General features: G+C 37.4%; 1 long non-coding RNA gene across 1 annotated transcript; it reads right to left on the bottom strand.

Moving 5' to 3' along the window:
- Positions 1–10,106: 10,106 nt before the first annotated feature.
- On the bottom strand, positions 10,107–10,435 carry LOC144527307 (uncharacterized). The gene is made up of 3 exons (XR_013502811.1): positions 10,419–10,435; positions 10,271–10,330; positions 10,107–10,185 (listed from the first exon to the last, which is right to left on the bottom strand). It is a non-coding gene; the product is annotated as an uncharacterized LOC144527307 (long non-coding RNA).
- Positions 10,436–15,085: the final 4,650 nt, after the last annotated feature.

The raw sequence follows: 15,085 nt of genomic DNA, 5'->3' as shown, positions 1-15,085 counted from the left end.
TGGCTTCCAAATCAGAAGTGTATTACAGAAGTCAAACAAAAGGTGTTTGCTTGCGGCCTAGCACTGGGTCCTTTTTGGCCCATCTTAATGGCCCATCTTTAATAAATATTTATAGAGGGCACAGGGGCATATTAAAAAACATGACATGCTAAGATGGCTTTATTCCCATGGAGATAGAGATCTATGTAAAGTTAGAAAAAGCAGATAGGTGAGAGAATGAAGGCAATGCAGTCATTTGTTTGGGGATGGCAGGCCAACAGATGACTTTGTCAAGGACATGTTTGATAGATGTCTGTCTATGTAAGCAATGATGCAACAACATTAAGAGCACCACAAGGTCTGTTTCTTATGGTAGAGCATTGTTGGAGAATATATCTAAGGGTGTTTGCTTGTAATAAAGACTTCTATCTATCTATATATATATATATATATATATATATATATATATATATATATATACATACATACAGTATATATACTACTATATGTATTTATGTGTGGGGTGTTTACTTGTAATAAAGACTTCTATCTATCTATCTATCTATATATATATATATATATATATATATATATATATGTATTTATGTGTATCTACTTATAATATTCAGTGTAGATGTAGAAAATGCTACTAAATAAGTGACTGTTATGATCTACAATGGCTTCATGTATTGTTGTTGACAAGGTTCAGGAGTTTTGCCATCATGATGGATTTAGCCTAGTTGTATGAAGCTAATTTATAACTAATCCACTCTTGGTTTTGCCTTAACCAAGTGGACTAGTAGTTCATAACCCGAGGCCCAGGGATGCAGGTATGTTTGTTATATAAGCAAAAAGCTTGTGCATCCCATACACTTCTGTTGGCACGCTTTGTTTAAGAGCCTAGAGAAGATTAGCAGTGAAGAGTGTGTTAGGAAATATAACATGCAACAATATGTAATCATCTTGCAAGAATAAACAATGCATGAAGACAATTCCGTCATGCCTGCTAATAATATTGCCTGTACCAAAAGTATGAAAATATCATTGGTGCAGAGAACTATGACAAATCTGTGCGTGTGACAAATTCACATCTGAAAGTACAATTAGAATCAAACAACATGGCCAGCATTAGGGGGCAGTCAGCCTCTACAAAAATGTATCTCAAAGGAATTGAAATATGTTGAACTGACAAAGAGAAATACTATATTTGCATACAGGGATGGAGGTTTGAGGTCAATCACTATTCTAAACAGCTCTTCTCTTTGGATGTTGTCTGCCAAATGTTTTAAAGCCTTATACATACATCTAAGAAGTAAGATCGATAGTTGCAATTTTTACGTTTTTTTATGTATTTCAATATCAAAGACAGCAAAAATATCGAATCACCCTAGAATCAACATCATAGATTACATTTTATATTGAAAAGTAACTGATTTTTGTCATATTGTACTTGTTCTTTTTATTCTGTGCTCTGATACAAAACTGAAAAGTCAAATAAAAAAAAAACAAATATGTACATACGGTACTTTGAATCGGTTGATAAGAAATTACATCAGACATCAGAACACAATACCCTTTTATAAAATACTCACTTGTATTCATCTTGAAAGATCTTCAACCAGACAACCAAACATTTTAAATTTCATGGCGGTAATATACTTGTATATCACTGGAAAGGGTGACTTTTCAGGTTTGAAAGGCCAAGATGCTGGATTCAGCTCAAATAGTCTGCTGTTAAAGCTCAGGAAGATGCCCTGTATTTTTGTAATTTTCCTTTATTTCTATTAAACACAAAACGAAAAGAGAGGATAATTTCTGCATTCATAGATTTTACATATTGATTGAAAAGAAACACCATTATCTAGCTCTGCAAGTCAGTCTGGCGAAGAGCCCATTCAAACCCATTTCCAATGTCCCCAAAATCGAGGCACCAATCACAACCGTTGAGGCGGGCTTTACGCGCCGACGATAGCGCAGCGACGGCAAGCAGCTTTTTGTTTACATTCAACATGACGGCTACCGAAGCGCAGCGTCACCCGGATCATTGGTCTGATTGGTTGGACTATCCAATGCGCCCAGTGGCATTTGAGCGGCGTCTGTTGGTGACGCCCCTTTGGAAATGAACTGTCAATGAACCTTTCCCAGACCCACTCTCAGTTACAACTGAGAAGGGTCTGATGTCAACCAGGCTAAGCATTATCAGTAATTATATCTGTTATCTGTGATAGTAATGCCTGCATGTGTTATTTCTCTGTGATGTTGTGGGGACAAAAGTCAGTTCTCAAGGCCACATTATGCGGACTCAACTCACATTTGGTCCCCACAAGGTTAACCCCGACATTTTAGGGTTAAGACTTTAGGCTTTAGGTGACGTTTAGGGTAATAGTTATAGCATGTTATGGTTAAGTCTCCAGGACATTGGGGTAAGTCAATGCAATATCCTCTTAAGTGACAAAAACGGCTGCCTGTGTGTGTGTGTGTGTGTGTGTGTGTGTGTGTGTGTGTGTGTGTGTGTGTGTGTGTGTGTGTGTGTGTGTGAGAGAGACGATACAACTTCTAGAGAGTGAGGTGAGGTAAAAACTGGGAACTCCACACTCTTTAAAAATTTTCAGTTTTCAGGAATAGTTTGGGCTTTAATTTAAAAGTAGCCGTCAGATGCAGTGTCTGCTTACGTTGGTATGGACTTCAGTGTCAGGTTTCTACAAACAAACAAAAACTTTGTTGATACAGCAGCTTTTCCATAAACACAATCACAACTGCAGAAACACACCAAACCTATTGTCAAACCACACCTAATGAGACACTAAATGTGCAGAGCTTGGCAGAGTGTAACTTTAATGTTGTGCATGATTCAGAGTTTCCCATGTGTGCCTGTCTTCCATCAGCAGCCTCGACTCAGGGCACTGCTTATTTTATATATTTTAAGGGAAATACATTTCACTGTACTCTTTATGTTATAGTCTTTCACACATTGTAGACTTAAACAGGTGTTGTACATTGTCAGAATATGTGTACAGAACCCGTCTTGGATGTATTCCTGTATATTTGTGTGTGTTTATGTATTCAGGAGAGAGTCCATTTAATCCTCTAGTAATGGTTGTGATACATATTAAGAGATGGGGACAGGGACTCTGGATTTGAAACAGTATGGATTACTGGGCAAAATGGAGCCAGTAAGACAGAGACTTTGGCCAGCTGGTCACTTGAAATAAAGTGTCTGGTCTCCTGCAGTATAACACCCCACTCATGGTGCTCATTTGGTTTATGCGCTCCATACTGTGGCATAATCTCAACCAGCTACTGCCATGGTTTTTTAGGCTTTGTAGCGTTGTGTGGTGTTTAATGGCACTTATTATGACCCTGCAGGATTCATTAAAATTAAGATGCAGCTCTGATTATGTTTAACATCTGCTTCATATTATAAGATGTTAGGTATATTCTCTCCCTAGATGCTATGAAGACATTTGACCATTCAAGATTGATTAATTAAGTCTTTGCTTCACAACATCCTGGCTTAAAAAAACCCCTTAATTTTCACAATTGAGGATTTGAATAGCCTGTCTACAGTTTCATGCTGATAGGTGATGCATGCTTGTTCAAGTTCAGTCTGTAGGCTCTCCCTCTAGAGTTGTCTTTTATCTCCTCTATTATTTCATCTCTGTAGCCTATTACCAAAGCAGTTTGAGCCTATGGGCCACCAGCCAATCACCATTTATGATACTTCCCATTTTGTCCCTCTTTTGGCTGATGGCATCTTGATTTTCATCCCTGAAAACATATTGTGTAATTTCCGCTAAGAGATATACTGCGTGTCGTGTCATCATTCAAAAGATTGCACATAAATCTACTTAGTAGTCTTTGACGCGGGTATGAGAGGACTGATTGACAGAACCAGCCATTTATTGTTTTATCTGAGATCTTCTGAGGAGAATTTCCCTCCCCAATAGGTTCCCTCATGTAGTGGACGTCTCAGTGTGGCCATTAATCAAGTCATATCAGTGAAATGTCTCAAAGGTTTGCTAAAGCTAAATGCAACTCATCCATCACATTACTGAAAGGCTTCATATGTAAGCGATGTAGACATTTTTCTTCTCTATCCCTTGGGAATATGATCTATATGCAAAGTCAGGTTCTTCCCACTTGATTGGAAGGAGAGCAATGGATGAAAGAAAGAGGTTAGAAAAACAGTGAAAAGAACTAGTGGAATAAAAGCGGGTGAGAAGGGAGAAACAGAGAAAGAGAAAGGTGGAGAGGAGGGGAGAGAGACATTGAAGGAAAGACAGATGGAGGGGTATGAGGGAGATTGGGTTACTTGCAGATAACATCGCTGTGTGATAGATTCATGTGGAGACTAAATTGGGCTCGTGGGCTGAGAGGGAATCAGTCTAAGTCCTGAGTGACGGGCAAGGAGAGCGCTTATCAATGACTAGTGAAGGGAAATTGGACACCTCCTGAATGGCCTCATGATAAAGCTGCTCATTTGTGTGTGTGTTCCTGAATGGTACACAGTGCAGTAATCGATAATTCTTTGACATCAATTCAAAACGCACCATTTCATTCTTTGTCTAATCTGTAGTTAGGCTGACATAGATATTAGTCTGACCATTATAGCTGCACTTTATAAAATGAACAGCAGTCCCTTACAGGCCTATGGAGCCTCTGGGTATATTAGGCTACTTTTACCTTGAGATTGAGCACAAGATCTTTAGTCCAACATCTGTGAGGTGATGTTAAAGGAACAGTTTGACATTTTGGGAAATACACTTACTACCTTTTCCCCAGGAATTGTGAGAAGATTGAAACCATTCTTTGACATGAGAGTGGTATCGATTTTCTCATCTAACTCTTGGTAGGAAAGTGAATAAGCGTATTCCCCTAAATGTCAAACTATCCCTTTAATAAGGTGTGCTGATGTTAATGACAAGGTGACCAGAAAGTCACTATGGTCCTTCTTTGTCTCTATTGAGTTAGTGCAGTGTCCCCATTTTCACCTTGCTCCCACTATCTGTCTCTTTCTGTCTGTGCTCCTGTCCCACTAAACTGGCTTTAAAAGCTCCGACCAGATGGCTCAAGAAAACGAATGGCTGTGCCTGTATACGTGTATGTGGAAGTGTGTGTGTATAGGTGTGTGTGTGTGTGTGTGTGTGTGTGTGTGTGTGTGTGTGTGTGTGTGTGTGTGTGTGTGTGTGTGTCAGCAGTGACATATTCAGGGTTAAGAGGGACATTAGTGAAAAGTGATTATGACAACCCATCAGGGAAAGAAATTTCTTAGTCCTTCACCTCGTTCATTCATCTCCATATCTGTATCTCTCCTTCACTTATTCAATCTTGCCTTTGCTCTGTGTATTTTGCATGAGCATCTATTTAGTTCTTCAACAGGGTTATTTTGAAGTGCTGTCTGGTGGCATGTCTTAGTGCTATGAAGTAAAATCAGCGCTGGGAAGAACATAAAGGACATTAACACTTTCTTTTACAGACTCAAAGGAGGAAAAATGTGCCACTTTCATTTCGATTGAATGGATTTGTTATTTTGTTCAATTGAAAAAAAAACTAAAACTGAAAAATATTTCATTTGCAAATGACTTACTTTAAAGATCATATTCTTTTTTACAGATGCTGTACACATATATTTCAAAAGGTGACATCAGTTTTGTAGATTCAGTTATGCTTCAACTCTTTCTGATGAGATGCACACATTTAAATAAAAAAGACAGCAATTGTGACATTTCATCTTTTCCTAAAAATGAGAAGAAATTGAACAAATTGTGATTACATATCTGTAAATCAGCATCATTCCTCATACGAGCCATAAGGATGTCAGCCAACTCTCCAAAGAAAGTTTTTGTTTTGACTGGAGGGGAAAATGCTAATTTTATAATTCATACAGTTTTAATAGGGCCTTCGCTGACGTTGGTGGTGGTCGGGCCCTAAATATTTTACTTTCATATAGTGTCCAAATGTTGCTTAACAGAGGAAACTGCTGTGTCTCACTTGCAAACATCTTTGGTAAAGGAAGTGTGTTTTAAAACCTTAATGATTATCTGTGTTGGTATACCTGTATGTGTCCCCTGTGTGTTAATGTTGAAAGCTATGCATAGTATGACAAGTAGAGCTTGGTGTGACTAGAAGTATAATGGAAATTGATTTATCATGGTAGACAAATATACAGCATAGATAAATGATAAAGAGGATTCATAGTGCATATATTTCCTGAGGGAATTCACTTCTCTTCTATGTTATGTCAAAAGCATATTAATCACCTCCGGGAGGGACAGTGACAGCATGATAGTTTCATGAATTAATAAATATCTATACAACAAAGCCTTCCGGTTAATCCAAATAAGGTCATAACTCAGTTGCATTTGTTTGCAAGAAGTCACACATGTACTATACGCCCCCCCCACACACACACACGCACAAAAAGCAGCTACCACTGCTCAATTGGAGCAGTTTTCATTGAGAAGATAGTACAGTGTTAATACTTATTATTCAGAAACAGTGGGGAGGTGTTGAGCTCAGCAGTTTGCCCATTGTTCAATGAACAGCACACTGCTGGGCTAAATCATATCATAGTGACTGTGTGTCTGTGTGTGTGTGTGTGTGTGTGTGTGTGTGTGTGTGTGTGTCAGTGCACGAAAGAAACACACTATACACTGAAAAAAGGGAAGCTTTTTCTGTCAAAAAATATTAACACATATTTGTGTGAATGCTTCAGCAGTATTGTTATCCAATTATTCCTTACGATTTTCGGTCGCCTACTACTTCTGCATACTTTCAGCTACAAAAAACATTCAAATATCAAAATGTTTTGCTCTTTAAGGACATTTGTGCTGGTTTTCAACTTCTCACCACCATTTGTCACGGCCACAATTCTTAATTCTCATACACCATTTATACATCAAAACATAGATATACTTGTCTACTTTCAGCCAATGTGCTGCAATGTGCATATTTAAGCAATATGACTTATACATTTGACTCAGTGAGCCTCCAAATGACAAGAGCCACAAGCATTCCTTCGTTGACCTCCCTTATTAAACATTCTTGACATTTCTGAACGAAAGGACAGAGTACCATTTTTTTTAAATGTCTTAAGAGCCCACATTTCTCAACTTTATCCACACAAATTATTTCATTATGTTCGCAAGTAGGCTGGACGATTCCCAGTCCAGGCTGGGCCTCTTGGTGTGGAGTTTGCATGTTCTTCCAGACTTTCTCTGGCATACAATACAATACCAGACTTTTTTACGACATTCTAAACTATTAAAATTTTTGACATACAGTACTATACTATGACTTTTTTCAACATACTGCACTATGACTTTTTCATAACTTTTTCGACATACTATACTATTACCTTTTTCAACATACTATACCATGACCGTTTTATAATTTTTTTGACATGCTATACTACGACGTTTTTCAACATACAATACTATGACTTGTTTTATAGCATACAGTACTATTACATTTTATGACTCTTTTTGACATACTATACAATGAACTTTTTATGACTTTCTTGACATACTATACCAACTATACTATTGACAAATAATACTGTGATCTCTTTTATAGCTCAGTCTGTTAGAAGACTGGTTGGGGAGTCTTGGGTTGGGAGTTTATAAAACGGTATACAACAAGCTCTCTCTCTCTCTCTCTCTCTCTCTCTCTCTATATATATATATATATATATATATATATATATATATATATATATACATATATATATACATATATATATATATATATATATATATATATATATATATATATATATATGTATATACTTATGCCCCCTGTATTTTAAGGAAGAAAATGTATTTATTTATGATACATTATTCATTCACAAACAAAATTGGTGTCCTTAAAGATTGGATTTTTCCTCATTTATTTAATTAAGGCATTAAGATCAATTTGCAAAAGATGATTTTTTTTATTCCTCTTTTTAGTCAACTTTTAGCATGGGTGTCCTAATTTTTTCACACATGACTGTATATATATATTATTATTTCAAGAGGCCCTGTGCTTTAATTTGAAGAGGTCTATCATGAGTTTTTGTCTGCCTAAGCAGATAGAAAAGCTACAATTCTCGTTAAGAAAGTTTGCATGATGTGCAACGTTTATATAGGCTACTAATGCAATCATACAGTAAAGCATGCCTACGTCTTTTGTTGTTGTAGTGTTATCATCAACAGTTTGTCCACCACTCAGTTTTGGGCTCAGTTTTATCAAGGGGCTAAGTGTTTTAAGGGGAGTTGTGCTTACCACTCCCTCATCTCTGTCTCTCTCCTCCTGTCTCCTCCTCACTGTGCATGCCACTGCCACCGACACCACCACGACTAGCATCAGCCACGGAAACTGATGAAGGTCCCTGCTACTGCTACTAAAACATGTCTTCTTTTTTCTTTTATTTGAGCCGCTTGAGTACATTTGTTTGATTTTCGTATTTAGACCATTGCCATAAAAGAAAGGTTTAGACTTAGTCTTGCTCCGACTCTGTGTGCTTCCCAGTTCTCCTGTCACCGTGTGTTTATCTTTCGCGCCGGGCCCCGTCCCCGCAACGTTACGGACTAGTCCATTTCTATGGAGTTATATTACTATCTTTATTCAAGAGCGCATTATTTCAATTTGAGAGCATTTCTCAGTGATATTACGTTCAGATTTCTTGCTCTCACACTCAAATAGCCACTGCTCGCGCTTGGATTTGCTCTGCTTCAAACTTTGTGCTTGGACTCAGATATGTTGTTGTTTGGACAGATTTCCTGCTCTCAGCTTTGAACCTTCTCCTCGCACTCAGGCTGATTCTGCTCGCTTGAAAATTTTCTGCTCTCGGATTTCTCCTGCGCGCTTGGATTTTTTTGTGTTATAACCCTATCAAAATTCAACAACCAATAGAATGCCAGCTGTAGTGTTGACCAATGAAATGATCCCTGCCCCGTTGAGGGTGCGTTCACTTTACGTTAGAACTTCTGTTGAGGGCGGCTGCTCTGTAACCAAGTTTATTTACCCCCGCGCTGTCCATTGCTTTATTATAAGTATATGTCAACAATGTGCACATAATGGTCGACGCACTTTCACCTGCACCTGTTTTACTTTATTTTCATCCAGGTGGGGCTGAGGGGCTCGACCACTGTTGATCTGTGTGTGTCATATCACCAACCCATGATAGCTAGAATTCACCCTGCTGCTCCAGATCTACCTACTGTATGGCTGGCTACAGACTACAACCATCTGCAAGTTTTGTTTGTAGTGAACATCATCAACAGCTGCACTTAAAGTCTCTTGGGTTCATATGGGACTTGGTTGTTCTCCATACTGCATCATACACTATATTATTTTTTTGTTTTGTTATATTAGTACAGACAACAGTAAGTATCATTACTTAATCACAGTATATATTATTCTGGTGTACACTGTTGGCATGACTCCATGCTATTGATTATACGTCACTTTAGCTTGCCACTACCTCATAACTTTACCTTAATTGCTCTTGTATAGTTAATTTATCTTCTACTACTTGTATAAACCTATTTAATTCAATTATTTTTAATTTGTGTTGCAATACCTGAATCATCCCTCTTGTGAACACTAGGCTTATCTTATCTTTATTTTAGTTCATATCACAACCCTGCTCACAAACTCACCTGTACCTGGGTCATCTGTTCGCCAATATCAATGTTCCTGCTACAGTAAATCCTACAGGCAAATTGTACTGCTTCACCGTAGCATGAACCATACACTTTTAAGGTTTTGTGTCAAATATTGTGCAATTTGTTATGAATTACTCATTGTTTTGACAAGGTAAATTAAAGCCATTTACCAAGTGTCAGCTCTGGTCAATTTAATTGTACTGGGTTTTTTTTAATAAATGTTATAGAAAATGAAAAACCAATTTGCCTTGATCAGGGTTTTAATTTGTTGCAAATATGAACATGTTTTTAATAATCTGTATCTTATTGCTCTCAAAAACTACAATGATTTAAGACATATCAGTGATACTTATCAACATTTATTGAATTGATTGAATATATTGGCAGACATTACAGGCACCTATTCATGTAAACAGAGAACACAATAGTTCTCTCTTTTATCACTTGGATTATGCAGGTGATGGTGTAGAAACATGTGAAGTCCTTGTAGATCTCTGGCACCTTGAGGATAGACAGATCCAGCAACTCTCCACTGTTGTCTTTGTATAGTGTGCTCCTATTAAAGACAAATTCATAGACATCAAGACATAATATATTAGGTGTACATAGCTTTCTTTAACATCATTACTATCTTACCTTACCTTCTCTGATTTGGTTTTGTGGACATCAGTAATTTTCTCTCCCAGGCCTGGTTGTGCACCCTGTGAATTTAAGCAAGAAACATAAATGATAAGTGTATGTAACATGATTTTACTATTACATTATTATTATTTCTTTTTTTACAATTACATTATTATCAGACTTGCCAACGTTCTTGGTTTGGTCCTCTGCACACAGGTGAGTAATGTACTGACTGGAACAACACTGGTCCATGCACATAGTGCAGCCGTGATGCAGCTCAACAGGAATACTTCAGTCACACCTGGAAGAAGAGAAACAAACAAACAAAATACTTGTTCTTTTCTGCTCAGTTTGCTTTGTATTAATTAAAAAAATAACCGATATTTAAGTTGCAAATAAAGCATATCATTTCTAGATCTGTTTTATTATAGTGGTTAAATTGTACTTAACAGACTGATATGAATTCCTCATTTTCAGACTAATGTTATATGAAGGAATGAAGACTAAATTCTGATAAACAACACACAACAGTGATGCAGAAACTGACACAAACAATCCAGTTTCTTTTGTTCTTTCAGTTATATTACAGTTTAGGTTTTGCTATTGGCTCTAACATGAAATTAGCCAAATCCCCAGGAACAAGGTTAACCAAACGAGGAAAAAATACAAAGTGGGGTCATCACATATACACATACTGTCCGTCATATGTTGTTCAATCTAGCTAAACAATAAAGAAAATCTATTTGTTGATGGACATCAAGCTAGGCTATATGCTAGCTAGGTGCTTAAGTTATGTTACTCACCCTCGTAGTTGTGGACATAACTTCATACGTCCCACTTCAAAGCTTTCTCCCGTTTCCTGATGGGTGCAGGTGAAAGTGTGTCGACCATTCTGCGCACATTGTTGACATATACTAATAATAAAGCAATGGACAGCGCGGGGGTAAATTAACTTGGTTACAGAGCAGCCGCCCTCAACAGACGTTCTAACGTAAAGTGAACGCACCCTCAACGGGGCAGGGATCATTTCATTGGTCAACACTACAGCTGGCATTCTATTGGTTGTTGAATTTTGATAGGGTTATAACACAAAAAAAATCCGAGCGCGCAGGAGAAATCCGAGAGCAGAAAATTTGCAAGCGAGCAGAATCAGCCTGAGTGCGAGGAGAAGGTTCAAAGCTGAGAGCAGGAAATCTGTCCAAACAACAACATATCTGAGTCCAAGCACAAAGTTTGACCACAAGCAGAGCAAATCCAAGCGCGAGCAGTGACTATTTGAGTGTGAGAGCAAGAAACCTGAATGTAACATCACTGAGAAATGCTCTCAAATTGAAATAATGTGCTCTTGAATAAAAATAGTAATATAACTCCATAGATTTCATTGTGAAAGTAGGGGGTGCAAGCAGGGCGCCTGCAGCTGCAAGGAGGGCGCCAATTTGCCAATTCCCCACACTGGCTGGTGGGTGGTGTGGCAGGCGCTGGGGACACACTAGTGGGTGGTGCGACAGACGCTGGGGACCGTCTAGTGGGTGGTGCAGCAGGTCCTGGGGGCACACTGGTAAACACATCAAACTATAGGTTATGTACAAGTAGATGCAAAACATTTTAACTCAAATGAGATGGCCAGAGTTCCTAAAGATAGAAATAGTTGTTTTAGTCAATTGTGCTTTAATTCTCTACATCAATCTACATGTTTTTGTGCTAAAGTTGAGATGAGTTTTTACCTGGGCTGAACCTGTTCATGTGGAGATGGAAACTCTGCAAATTCTAAACTTTGGCTCCATATCTGTCAGTAAGGAAGACAATGTTAAAACATCATGTTTATCTGAGCACCTATCAGAAGATTAGCCTAATGATACATCTTAGAGACTATTAAAAAAGTTAGAAACATGATGACAAGTCCAGATAGCGCTATCTATCATCATCATATCTATCTATCTATCATCATCATATCAATGCAGGTAGGCTAGCTACTTCAGCATATCAGGTAGCCACCATTACAGGGGGAAAAAAAGAGAATGACACTGTACTGAGACTCCCACACACACATACCTATAGCTTGATGCTATTATATAGTAATAAACGCTTTGCTAATAAAAGGCCACCAAAATAAAGCTTTAAAGCTTTATTATAAAGAGTTCAGAGTTTGTGGAGCTAACATGACACTTACAATACAGTAAAAAAAACGTAAACAAACTTACTAACAAAGTTGAAATCTTTCTCCGCAGAAACGAAGGGGGAAATGCGCCTCCTCATTGGCTCCTTTTCTAGGGAGACACTCAAGCTGTCATTGGCTGCTCGTGGCTGTTTTCTGGTGGTAACGAGCCCCCTCATTGGCCATTTCTAGGGAGTTATTCGAGCTGTCATTTGCTGGCCGTTGCGCGACACACAGCCGGGCGCATAGAGGTTATCACTGATGCCCACATGCACCCTCTGAGTTATCACTGCAATTTCTGACCCAGGTTTGATACCCAGTTCAGGCTAGACAATTTTTTTGACATACTACACTTTGACTTTTTAATGGCTTTTTTAGACATGCTATACTATGACTTTTTTATCACTTTTTTCGACATGCTATACTATGACTTTTTTATCATCCTTTTCAACATGCTATGCTATTACTGTTTTCTAACATAAACTCTTGGGTGGGATTCTGGCTTAGAGGTTATCACTGTTTCCCACAAGCCCTCTCCAAGTTGTCACTGCAGATTCTGACCCAGGCCAGGCCAGGCCAGGCAATTGTTTTGACATACTACACTTTGACTTTTTAATTGCTTTTTTAAACATGCTATACCATGACTTCTTTCGACATGCTATGCTATTATTGTTTTCAATGTATACTTTTTGGTGTCACACTGGCTTAGAGGCTATCACTGCTGCCAACAAGTAACCAGTAAATAATCATTGCAGATTCTGACCGTGGTCCAATACCCAGTCCAGGATGGCGATATCTTTCAACATGCTATACTATGACTTTTGTATTATTTTTTTTGGACATGCTATACTTTGACTTTTTTATCATCTTTTTCAATAAGCTATGCTATTACTGTTTTCAAACATAAACTCTTGGGTGGTAGCCTGATAAGCCAGACCCACATCAAGATGTTGGGTCTGGGAACTCACCACTGACAGGGCTCAATCCGAGGGGTGGATGAATGGTTGTCTTTCAAATTCCCTCTGCACGCAATAGGACAGCACTACAACCAGGCAGAGCAACGAAGAAGGTAGCTAGTTGATAGATTAAACTTTTTCCGTATCCAGTCGGCAAAACTCCGAACACATCTTCCTTTTTTAAGAATGATTTCAGTGCTGTTCTTTTCTCAAAGAAAAGCTTAACTCCAAGTCTTCCAGAAGACTGCTGTTCCAAGCAGCAGCAGCCATAAGCCCGCCCACCGACTCTATACACGATGTGATTGGCCTGACTAGAGTTTGGTTTTTCCAGCTCGCAAGCCAACGGAGAGTGCCTAGACCCCCCTGGCTGCAAATTAAATTTGCTGCCGCTAGGGTGCGTCTAGGGTGCGGCTTAGAGGTTATTACTGCTACCCACAAGCACCCTTCAAGTTATCACTGCAGATTCTGACCCAGGTTCGATACCCAGTCCAGGCTCGGTATTGTTTTTGTTCGACATACTATACTATGACTTTTTTCAATATACTATACTGTGACTTTTTCATTACTTTTTTCGACATACTATACTACTGTAATACTTTTATGACTTTTTTCGACAAGCTATAATATTACTTTTTTGACATACTATACTATGACGTTTTTCAACATACTATACTACTGTATTACTTTTATGACTTTTTTCGACATACTATAATATTACTTTTTTGACATACTATACTGTGACTTTTTTTGACACACTATACTATTACATTTTATGACTTTTTTCGACATATACTATGACTTTATCCAACATACTATACTGTGACTTTCTATGACTTTTTTGACATACTATACTATGACCTTTTTTGACATACTATTCTATGACTTTTTATGACTTTTTTCGACATACTATACTACTGTATTACTTTTATGACTTTTTTCGACATACTATTATGACTTTTTTCAACATACTATACTATGACTTTCTGTGACTTTTTTACAAATTATACTATTACATTTTATTACTTTTTTGACTTGCTATACTATATAGTATAACTTTTTGAACATACTATAATTTGACTTTTTTCTACAGACTATACTATGACTTTTTATAACTTTTTCAACTCACTATTCTATGACTTTTTTCGACATAGTCTACTATAAATTTTTTATGATTTTTTTAACAGACTATAATATGACTTTTTATGACTGTTTTTAATGTACTATACTATGACTTTTTATGACTTTTTTTGACAAGCTATAATAGGACTTTTTTGACATACTATACTATGACTTTTTTCGACATTCTATACTATGACTTTTTTCGACATACTATACTATGACTTCTTATTACTTCGACATACTATGACTTTTTTTGACAAGCAATTATATGACGTTTTTTAATTTACTCTAGTATGACATTTTTCAACATGCTATACTATGAATTTTTTCGACATACCATACTTTGACTTTTTTGGACATGCTATACTATGACGTTTTCATCACTTTGTTCGACATACTATACTACGACTTTTCTCGACATACTATACTGTGACTTTTTTATGACTTTTTTGACATACTATACTATGACTTTTTTCGACATACTATACTATGACATTTATGAATTTTTTTGACATACTATTCTCTGACTTTTTATGACTTTCAACATTATACACTATGACTTTTTAAGACTTTTTCGACATACTATACTACTGTATTACCTTTAT

This window comes from Sander vitreus, chromosome 13, assembly GCF_031162955.1.
Source record: "Sander vitreus isolate 19-12246 chromosome 13, sanVit1, whole genome shotgun sequence".
In the NCBI taxonomy this organism is placed as follows: Eukaryota; Metazoa; Chordata; class Actinopteri; order Perciformes; family Percidae; genus Sander; species Sander vitreus.
Note: the sequence above shows the minus strand (reverse complement) of the source record. Positions and strands in the feature narration are given on the sequence as shown.